The sequence below is a fragment of the Nycticebus coucang genome, chromosome 1 (genome assembly GCF_027406575.1).
Source record: "Nycticebus coucang isolate mNycCou1 chromosome 1, mNycCou1.pri, whole genome shotgun sequence".
Lineage (NCBI taxonomy): Eukaryota > Metazoa > Chordata > Mammalia > Primates > Lorisidae > Nycticebus > Nycticebus coucang.
Window position 1 is genome coordinate 59,271,903 of NC_069780.1, and position 12,367 is coordinate 59,284,269.

Sequence of the window (12,367 nt, forward strand, 5' to 3'; positions counted from 1 at the left end):
GTTGACAGGCACACCAATACCCTCCACGTAAGTATTATACAAGATAGTCATTAATAAAAACCCTTGTACCCCTTGATTGATAATTTGAAATAAAAAAGGTTAGGTAAGAATAAAAAAAGCAGAGGCTAATACATTGAAAGAAAGGTACATGACAATTGGATTTAAAGTTAATTTCTTCTACCTGTGGCTTCCCTAGTTCTAGAGGGAGCTGTTTTAATTAAAATATAATGTGAGGTGAATGAATACTTTTAAAATTTCTAGTTTTTTGGGAGTTTTATCTTGTAGATAAAACTTGGTCAAATGCTTTTTCTGTATGTGTTGACATGATCAGGTAATTTTTATCTTTCCTTCTGTTAATGGTGTGCATTATGTCAATTGATTTGGGTATGATGGAAATGATTTACCCCACACTGTACCACTGGAATAAATCCCATTTTGTTGTGGTGTATTATTCTTTTAATATGCTGTTCAGTTTGTCTTGATAATATTTTATTGAGGGTTTTTATTTCTATTTTAATCAGGAATATGAGACTGTAGTTTGTAGTGTCTTTAACTTTGCTAGCATGGTACTGGTAGACTCATACAATGTGTTTCTTCTTCTTCAGTATTTTTGGAAGAGTTGTAAAAACTGATATTAATTCTTCTTTGGTAGAGTTCAGCCATTAAACCATCTGGTTTTATAACTTTCTTTAGTGAGTGGTTTTGAATATTTGACTCAATCTCCTTATTTAGTATTAAAGAAAACACAAATAAATTACAACATTTGTGTATATATTTTAGAAGACAATAATGCTAGATTTCTACACTATTTAAAGTGATCTTACAAATTCAATGTCATCCCTATTAAGTCCAATTGTGATTGTTTGCAGAAATAGAGAAAAAAAAATCCTAAAATTCATTCATAAGAGACCTGGAATATCCAAAGCAATCTTGAGCTGAAGAATAAGTTTGTAGATATGATACTTCCTGATTTCAAATTATGATGACATTGTCATAAACACAGACAGATAGTCCAATAACATAGAATAGAGAGCCCAGAAATAAACCCACGCATAGTAAGATCAACTGATTTTTGGCAAGAGTGCCACGAATACAAAATGGGGAAAGATCATTCTCTTCAATAGACGGTGTCTTTGACCTGTGCAATTTTTTTTTTTTTTTGATATTACACTAAAAGCAAAGCAAACAAAAGGAAAAAAGACTAGCAGGACATCGAACTAAACAGCTTCTGCACCACTAAGGAAACCATCATGAAAACAAAAAGCAGCTTGCAGGTTGGGAGAAAATATTTACAAACCACCTATCTTATGTTTCTTTTTCCGAGGGAGCATATAGTGTCTGCAGAGCCCCTCATGCCACATTTTTTCTTCCATGTGTGTTGTCCAGATTATAGGAGAGGAGAAAAATCTCTCACAAACTTCTTCACAAAATATAAAAATCAATTTGAGAATTTTTCAAAGTCGGTAGTTTTACTAACCTATGGTTTATGAGCATCACACTTTCAGTAATCAGGAAGACATTTGGTTGTCTCTGTCTACTGGTTCGTTTATTTTCTGTGTATTTTAAAAATTACTGAGTGCTTCAGAAAGAACGATTTCAATATAAATTGGGGGGTCCTTTGGGAATCATAGAATACTTGATAAAAGTACAAGTACCTATTTTATTTTTACAGAAAAATTATTGAAAATGTTCATTTTCCAGAGATACTGCTATAATATTTTTAAAATGGTATTTTAAGACCTTTTACTCCCAGAGTCTGTTTGTTAACACCTGAATAATAGGGACATTTATGGTTGTATCTATTCCTGTTATAGGGAATGTTAGGGAAAGACAGAAAACAGGTTAAGGAGAAAAGCTTCCCAGCCCAAGATTCTTGGATATAGCTTAAATAGCTCACCTTGGACAACAGGACTTTCGAAAATGGGTACATGTTAGACCACAGGAGCTAAATGTCAAAACATGAGGGCATCTGTAGTTCTGATGACAATAAGCATGTACAGTTCTAAGAAGACCCCCCCCACACCAGAGGGCAGCGCCTGTGGCTCAGTGAGTAGGGCGCCGGCCCCATATGCTGAGGGTGGCGGGTTCAAACCCAGCCCCGGCCAAACTGCAAAAAACAGCCGGGCGTTGTGGCGGGCGCCTGTAGTCCCAGCTACTCGGGAGGCTGAGGCAAGAGAATCACGTAAGCCCAAGAGTTAGAGGTTGCTGTGAGCCGTGTGACGCCACGGCACTCTACCCGAGGGCGGTACAGTGAGACTCTATGTCTCTACAAAAAAAAAAAAAAGAAGACCCCACCAGAGAATATTTAACCTAAAGCTTTTATAGCTACAAGTTATTGTGTTATGAGGCACACGTGTCAAGCACGTGTCAGTGGAGGGACTAGCATTGACTGCAACTGCCGTGACTGAGACACTTAGCTCCACACTGCACTTGCCGTGTAAGTGCATCCCTGGAGAGTTAATGCTCTGGCACAAATCTCTTCTTAAACTAACATGCATAAACATAATTTTTCCTGGATCACACACTATATATAATTGCACATAATGAAGACATCATCCTTCCTGTTTCTGACTTGTTTGCTTTACTCTGGGTGGGTTAGGAATGTTGACTATTTAATGATATTATGTATTTTTTTCTTTGAATGATAGAAGAAGATGAATTGAGAATTATTTTGGTGTGTTTTAAACTTACTATTGTAAGATTAAATTTTCAAGTAATTATCTGAGTATGACACTTTTGTGTTTCTTGAAATATATGAGTTTACAATTTAGATGGAAATAACTACCTTCCCTACTTCTATTTGAGGAAAAGTATCAACTTTTTGAAGTGGACACACTGACTTTTTGTATGTTGACATTTTAATGTATATGAATGTGACAATTCTGTTTTAAACTGGGAAAAGATGACTTAGAATAGCAGCAGTTATTTTTGAAAGAAAGATCACCAAGTTCATTTGGATTGCTTAGGAATTTTAGTTTCAGTGTTGTATGTCTTAGGTAATGTAACTACTCGTGTTTCTTTTCTTCTACTATTACCATATATAGAGAGCAAATATAATACTAGAAATCCATTAAAAAGCCAAGACTTGTTCATAGATTAAATATTCTGGAAAGAAGTAACATAGTTCTAAAATGTAAAAGCTTAGAATTATTTTTTTCCCAATAAATAGTGGTCCCAAACAATGATTTCTACAATTCAAGGAAAAACATTTGTGGCTAATACTGAAATTATTTATTTGGGGTTTCATATAAAAATTTGGTAGCTGTTAAATGGAATTTGTAGCTTTAAAAGTGGTATAGTGGTATACTTTCTGTAATAAAAGTGCTAAGCACGGTAAAAGGTAGATGTCTACATTTGATGGAAATAATATGAAATGTTCTTTTAAGTCCCTTTATAAGATGTAGAAAAGTAACATCTAAAGTAAACATAAATTTAATTAATTAAATATAAATTTACATTACTTAAGTGTAATTTTAGTACGCATGAAAATGTGTGATAAGTGCTCTATATACATGATTTCATTCAGTTATTGCAACAACTGAACAAACTGAGTTTCAAAGAAATTTGGAGTTTGCTCAGTTACATTAAGTATAAACTTTGGGAATAAATTTAAGTTTCTCTGATTCCAAAACCCAGCAATTTTTGTTTTTTATCTTGATTAAAATTGAGGGAAGGTCAGGTGCAATGGCTCACACTGGGTGGCCCAGGTAGGTGGATTGCCTGAGCTTACAGGTTACAGACTAGCCTGAGCCAGAGTGAGTCCCCATCTCTAAAAGTAGTCTGGCATTGTGGCAGGTGCCTGTAGTTCCAGCTACTTGGGAGTCTGAGGCAAGAGAATTGCTTAAGCATGAGTTTAAGGTTCCTGTGAGCTGTGATCCCACAGCATTCTATCAAAGGTGACAAAGTAAGACTCTGTCTAAAATAAAAACCAAAACAACAACAGAAAAAAAAAAAACAACATAAGGGAAGCCTATGTAAATTTTAGAAATAAAATGAAAACCTTTAAAGAAAAAAAAGACAAAGAAATGAGGAGTTAGTAGAGTTAAGAGCAGACATGTGGTCAATCTGTCTTCAAAAAACGCAAGGCCCAGATCATACGGTGTGAACTTGCGTCAATCCCAGAATCTTCTTGAGAGTCAACTTCTTTTGGGAAAAAAGGATTGTATCTGTTATGTACACAAGATTTCTCTTTGCAGATTAATGAGATAATTTATGTGTTATGTACGCATGAGGAAATACAGCTTTTGTCATATAGAATCTAAGTGTGAAAGACAAGACATTTGTCCTCAGTAATGTACCAAAATGCGTTTGCCTTTTGGGGGGATGGTTAAAAAAAATGTGCTCTTTCATCTCTTCTCTCCTTAACTTACTCAGAAATAAATTTTCATATACAGAGGGGTGAATTCAATGTCACCATAGTATCTATAGAGAGGAAAAAAGTCAAATACTGAAATCAAATGCAATTAATTTTCAAGGAAAGAAAAAAGAACATAACTGTTTTTAGCACCATATATTTTATATGTTAACAGCATGCTATTAACTGTTAAACATGATATTGTGAAGAAATAGAACAGATACACTAGTACTGATAAATAGTGAGCTGAGGGCAGAAAAAGTCAATACAATATAATAAGCCAATTACATAGTAAAATAAAGGAATATGTAACCACTTTCTTGAGTCAATGGGATAGTGCTGACAATACACAGTGGGAACAATGGTGTTTAATAACACCTTGAAAGGCAAAAAGAGGTTAAGTAATTTAAAGGCTCATGTAGGGATGTGGTCAGAGGGCAGTTAATTATTGTAACTGGCAACAAATATCTGAGATTTGAAAATTGTCTATTTCATGAACCTATGCTATTTTCACAACGATTTTGAGAAAAGGGAGGGGATTGGCATTGACTGACTCAGTAAAAGTATATAGTGCTGTGGGGGAGCATAGGTGAAAATGTTAGTCTTGTTTAATAGCCCAGGTCATGACGTCTCTGATTCCAGGGGGAAGGTAAGCAAAATTCTGGCCACAGTCATCATGCTCTTTAGGTGAGGGCTAGCTCACTTTGGCAAATGAACCTAATACCTTGGTTAAAACACAGGCTCCAGAATCAGGAAAAATTTGAAATAGTACATTCATCACGTTTGGTGATTTCAGCTAAGAGGTTTTGTTTTCCTTCAGCTATGTCTAAGAGTGTAGTAGAGATATCTACTTTTAAACTATTTAAGTAAAGTGCTTGGTAAAATGCCAGCATATATTAAAATTTTAAGTAAAGGAAAGCAATTCTTTTTATCACTAGTTTTATTTACATATTTTCAACATCCCTATAATGATTCTGCCCTTTAAATCAAGCTCTTTGGTGAGAAGTACCGTATCAGTTTCATCCATATTCTTTAATAAGTACTTACAAATATCTCTTGAATAAATGAATGGATAGATGGTAGATAGAAATTATTAGGAAGCACATTATAAGAGAGAAATATGGGTAACGTTATATTTTAAAATTTAAGCTCCCATATTTTTTTTTTTCAGACCTTTGTCTCTAGCCTAGAACGCTAGAAACGTATCATCTCTTCCCTGCAAGGATAGATAAATCTGAAGTTCTACAAACAAAAGAATACCTTCCATGGGATAAAACTGACAATATTGGGACCTTTATATATACAAATTATTTGAATATATTTTAGCCTTCCCTTTTAAATTCAGCAATCTATGTCATTACATATTCTGAAGAACTTTTGCCAAGTCATAAAATATGATTTCATTTGTGTTATATGAACAATATATTTGGAAGAGGAGAAATCAACACATATAAACTCATTAAATTCAGATGTTCCAAACTAATCATTAAATGAAAGTGATTAATAAAATAAATTTAAATAGCATACAATATTTATATGTATTTCAGCAGTGAAATTTTATATAAATCACCAACTTTCTCATGATATTTTCCTTTTGCATTTTATCAGCTTCTCTGATGTTCTTTTGGATATATTTAGAGAGTGAATGCCTCATTTTGTGTGGCCGAGGTGTAAGATTGAGTAGAAACCTTGCTAATTATCACTTTTCTGATCTACACACCTGATACTTCTTGTGAACAGTTTTTAGCAAATATTAAAAAGAGGTCATATATCAAAGAATTGTTTTCATATTTTCCTATTTAAGTAGACATTTATAAATATATGTGCATTTAACATTTAAGAAAAAATATTTAGTATACATATTCCATAATATCACTGATTAAATGTAATATTAAGAAATAAATTACTAAAAATTCTTTTTGATGATCTCCATTATTTTACTACTCCCCACCACATTTCCTTATTTATTCCAAAATGTTCTATAGGGCTTTATAGATGGCCACCTCTTAGGAAGATGTCCAACCATAATCACAAAGAAACTTGCCACCAGGAGTGCTTCAAAGTAGCTTTGCCTTTGGTTTTATCTTTGAAAATAAAATATTTAAACAGAAAGGATGAACTACTAGATATTCACCTAACATTGGGAAATTGATACTATGTAGATCTTTTTTTTCTAGCTTTATTGAGGTATGATTAACAAAGAAAGATTGTACACAATCAAGATGTACCACCTAATGTTTTGGTGCACATATCTGTTATGAAATGATTACCATAATCTGGCTAATTAACATACACATCACCTCAAGTTGTTTGTGTGTTGAAAATATTTAAAATTTACTGTCCTAGCAATTTTCAAATATAGTTCTCCCTCAGTACTGAGCCTTGGCCATAGTTCCGGGACACCCCAAAGACACACAAATCCAAGGATGTTCAACAACCTATATAAAATGGCATAGTATTAACATATGATGTATACACATCTTCCCGTATACTAAAGTATCTCTAGATTATAGTACCTAATACAGAATAAAGTCTGTGTAAATAATTTTTATACTATATTAGTTTTGTTTCCTTTTACGGTTGTGTTACTATTTTTTGTCTTTTTTTCCCCCCAGATATTTTCCATCCATTGTTTTTGAATCTGCAGATGTGGGACCTGTGGATTTCAAAGGATGACTGTATACAATGTATCTCATCTAGGTCCTGTATACCATTATTTATGTTCTCTCTACTTGATCTGTTCATACAAGAGTATTGATATTTAACTACATTTATAGATTTTAAACATTTAACATTTTTCAATTTGAATATTAAAAACAAAATGGCTCCTTTATTTATATTTATAAATGCTAATATATTTTAGTGCTTAATGTAAAATGCATAATAAATTATTATATCATCTTTGTTGGCTGTAATTTTTATTATTATAAAAACTCTTTTTTGCTTTCTTTAGATAAAGCTCTTTATCTTGAATGCTCGTTTGCTTCATTAAAATGACCATCACCTGTTTCTCTCTGTAAACATATTCATGATAAACATAGTCAGTTTTCCACTTAATATTTTTTCAATCTACGTTGTTTTACTTTAGCTCTCTCTAATTGTAGGATGTAGGTGAATTTTTAAGTGAAATTTGACTGTTGCTCATTTTAATAAGGATCATATTTTTCTATAGATCCCAGAAAATGCTCCGTGACTAAGTTTAGCTCTGTTTTCTAACATCGAACATAAAATGTCTCAAGATTTATATTTTGGGAAACATCTTAGACAATTTTCTGATGATCTTGACTAGCAGCATGCACCACAGTTGGCTTTAAATGCTTGTTTCTTTAGAGTAGAACACGCTATGCTTAGGGCCAGAATGTTGCCAATGTATAAGTGATTTTGTCCTTTCACTTGCTGCCAATGAATATAGTGTTATGCTGATTCTTCGAAATCACATATTTCGAATTGCCCATTTTTATTTTTTGTACACATTTATCACAAAGTTACATATATTGCTATATATCTATAACAATGTGGATGAACCATATTACAGCCATGGAGTATCTGTAATCTCTATCCTTACTGAATAAACTTATTAACATTAGAATATTTTCAAATATTGGGGATATGCAGATTTGCTTAGGAGAATTCGCTTCTGTTCATGGCAGGTAATGTATTCAAGGTAGTAATTATTTAAGGAAGTTATGTATTTAAGGAAGTAGTATGAAACTCTTGCTTGGTTTGCTTCATCTTCTGTACAGAGAATGCACAGAAAACACCATGAACTTTTAGCCAAATAGAGGTCTAAATTTATCCTGGACTTCAAAATTCTGAAAATAGTTTCACCAGAATTGTTTAAACAATGGAGAATAGAGGTATCTCACACATTCTCACATTCTCTCCATCATTTCTTATGTTGATAGTAGTGATAAGAACAGTTTTAAAATATTGTGACATCATACTCAGAGTTACAAAAATTAAGTTTCCAAAGGACTTGGAAGGTGACAATCAGGCTTGGTATCATAGATCAGATTAAATGAAGATACTTAAAATGGGGCAGCTTTGTCACAAATTTTAAGTGATGTGTCAAGATGCTAATAAAAATAATAGAATATAGTCAATCTGCTATCACCACAATGATACTCTTTTTAACACAAGTGTGGTGGACAGTGATACCACATTTGGGTAATATGAAAAAATAGTCCTCTCGACTTGCTGCACTGAGGTTAGAAAATAATCAAAAGCTGGGGAGGCAGAGTGTGCTAAGGACGCCAGGAATCGGACTTCCATAAATTTAGTTCAATTATAAATGTCTAAGAAATAATAGCAGCTGAGCATGCCATATAGTTACAAGCATGAAAGCTTTTGGTTGTTTTGTTTTGTTGTTCTAAGTAACACTTAATGGAGAACTTGTGTCTCCATTCCAGCAAGCAGTTTAATAAACACTTCCAAACACTTGCTAAAGATGCAATGGTTGAAAAAGCAATGGAAGAAAGGGCCCATATCATAATCAGTACATTACATGAAGATCATGATCAAAGTAGCAAAAGAATAAAAAGCATATGGGCCATATGTATGTGGAAAGATTTATGTTTAGCCTCATGCACCTAAAATTTTGCATCTATATCATAAAATAAAAGGTGTGAAAGATTTACAAAAATTTATCCTCAGACTTAGCTGTTTTTTTTTTTTAATGGGAATGAAATCTGGTTGTGCTACAATTTTTGTCAAACTGCTTTTTCTTCCTGTTTACATTTTGCAAGAACAAGAAGCCTCAGCTGGAAAATTGGCCCATAATCACAACCTATTAAGCTTTTACTGATATTGCAATAGAAGTAATGGGTTTTTAATGAGCTTATCCATTTTAAAATTTATATAATTTATTAACTTTTCCCTCTCCCTATTGTGTATATTAACTAAAATCTTAGGTTTAATAATCTTCTTTACTAAACTTTTAAATCCTCAAAATTCACCAACAGCACTACTTTAAGGTTTTTTTTTTTTATAATTTTATCAAGTAGAAATAATCATTTCTGTGTCATCACAGAGCACAATGTACTGTGAAAGACTATTCCTGTTAAAAACTGGTATCCCACCTGTGGCACAGTGCTTGCTTTATACAGGTATAACCAAGGACGATTATCAACTTTGACAACAATAAAGGTATATTTATTACCTTCAGAAAAGCAAATTTAGAACATTACATGTTACATGAATTTCCTCTCTGGTGATATAATTAGTGGATAAATCTAAAGACTGAAAATCTCTACTGGGAGAAGAAAGCCTAGAAATAAGCACAAAATAGACCTTTTGACTGTGCTAGTGTTGGAGGAAGTAGTGGCAGGGGAGACATTGAGTTGGGATGTACCCAGTGAAATATCTGAGGGGAAAATTGTGAAGATAAATGAGAAAGGGGTAGGCATGGGGGGCCATGGCAAAGAGCAGGCAAACATGATCTTTTTCTCCAGCACATCACATTTTATTACAGTGGATGTGATTACCAAACTTAAAGGAACAGGTTGGGAATATTTTGGGATTAATTTATTATTGTCATTTGGGGAGCAAATAATTATCTTCTAAAAATTATTTAAGGGAGTTGTAATTAATTAATTAATGATGGGCATACTTGTGAAGGAAATTAGAAATATTTTGCCCCAATATATAAAACTTCCCTTGCAAATTAATAAAGGGGTGCAATGTAAGAACAATGGTAAGGGCCTAAAGTCTGCAAAGCCACATGCATAGTTGAAAATAATAATAACAACCATGCATTGTCCTTTAGTTTGCTTTTCTGTAATTACGTCTCAGGAGTCACATGGCTGATGGTCATAAAGATTCTTAACTTTCTCCATAGACAACATCACCCTGGTGAAAGTCAAGGGTAGTTTTAATCCCTGCATTCCAAGGGATCAGTTGACTCACCAGAGGCCCATACCAACTAACTCACCAGAGGCCCATACCAAACTAACTCAACTGGTATTGTGACCCCTGCTCAGGCACTGACTCAATACAAGAAGATGATTTCCACATCTCTAGGACTTCTTCGTACCAAATCAAGCCAATTAGAAGACTTCATTGCCTAACCTTTGCCCACCAAACTATCTTTAAAACCCCCTTCTTCCAAAGTTTTGGAGAGATGCATTAAAAAAAATTTCTCGTTGTCTTGCTTAGCACTCTGCAATATTAAACTCTTTCTCCCCTGCAACACCAACTGTCTCAGTGTATTGGCTCTTCTCTTTTCAGCAGCAATACAACCTGCTTGAGCTGTAACAGGTATATTTCTTTGACCTAGTTTGAGATGGCTGCCATGATTCTTACAGATAGAAGTAATACTGCAAACCTGTTTTTGTGAGGGAAAATTTACAACGGTAGAAAATGCAGGAAGTTCTATCTTTTTTCAATTTAGAAAATATTTACTGAGACTGACACCTTTAAAGGTCTAGAAAAAAAGAAAACATTTACTATTTATTCTTTTTGTGGGCTGTTACCTATATGGTTTTATTTGTATAATAAGACCACCTTCGATAGCTAGTCAAGCCGCTTCCTCTCTTCCTCCCCACACCTGTTTTTCTGTTTTCAAACTTGCATGGTTTAAAAACCTCTGCACCTCCTTGAGAATTAAATCTTCATTCTGAGAGTCACCTTGTATATACGTAAAAGTAAATTTGTATCTTCTTCCTTAATCAATTTGCCTCATGTCAGTGAATTTTCAGCAAACCTAGCAGGCTAAGAGACTTTAATCCCTACACAAATTACTTTTGTCATTACTTTTATAAATTTCTGTTTTCCTTAAAAGATGTGCCAGCCACAGACTAATTTATTTATATATACACATTATATATGTAATTTTTATTTCTACTATTGTTCATTTGTGTGACAGTATATACCTATTGCTTTACTGAACAAAGATGCCAAATGTTGCAAACATTGATACAGAAAACATGCTGAACTTTTACTGAAACTAATAAATCAGCTGAATAATTCTAGCACACCTAAATGCAATAAGTTACATACTACTATATTTCTATGTCATCTGTATCTTACATGTTAATGTACAGGCATTCAAATCAGATTTAGGATCATACTAAGGTTCAATACGAGGAAACTTCAGAAAGATGTATGTCTTCAATGCTAATGTGTTATGCCATTTACTCATACACAAGCATATATTCAACAAGTGTTCTGTGCTCACTTCAGCAGCACATATGCTAAAATTGGAAGAGAAGATTAGCATGGCCTCTGCGCAAGGATGACACGCAAATTTATGAAGCATTCCATATTTTTGATGGAGACTTTACCTCTTTCATGTTTACGTGAATGGAACTGGAACATATTCTTCTTAAGCAAAGTATCTAAAGAATGGAAGAAAAGTATCCAATGTACTCAGCCCTACTATGAAACCAATTTACAAACACTCACACTTCCATATGAAAGCTATAACCCAACTACAGCCCCAGATGAAAGGGAAAGAGAAGGGGGAGGGGAGGAAAGGGGGCAGGACAGGTGGAGGGAGGGTAATGGGTGGGACCACACCTATGGTGCGTTTTTCAAGGGTACATGTTAAATGTACTAAGTGTAGAATATAAATGTCTTAACACAATAACTAAGAAAATGAGGTGAAGGTTACGTTAACCAGTTTGATGAAAGTTTTTCAAATTGTATATAAAACTAGCACATTATACCCCATAATTACATTAATGTACACAGCTATGATAAAATAAAATAAATAAATAAATAACAAGGGTTCTGTTAAAATAAATACAAAGTTACAGATCATGGTTAGGAGTAATTTAGAATTTTTTTAACTGATATTTAAGAAAATTTGCAGTTCTTGCCTAAACAGAAAAATGTAATGTGCTTAACTAGACTGAATAGAAAATTCTAATAATTTGTGCATCTGATGGAATAAAAGATTTGTGTTAGGTCCCAAACTAAAAGAATAAACCAATTTAGTCTGACTTCTGATTTTGCATGTCATGCTATGATCCAGGTGCTGAAAAGCTCTGAAGCAGAACTCAGGCAATATAGCCC

The 12,367-nt window shown here is 33.6% G+C and overlaps 1 pseudogene; it reads left to right on the forward strand.

The window, feature by feature from the left end:
- The first annotated feature begins 11,520 nt into the window (after positions 1-11,520).
- LOC128592478 (uncharacterized) lies at positions 11,521-11,620 on the forward strand (annotated as a pseudogene).
- Positions 11,621-12,367: the final 747 nt, after the last annotated feature.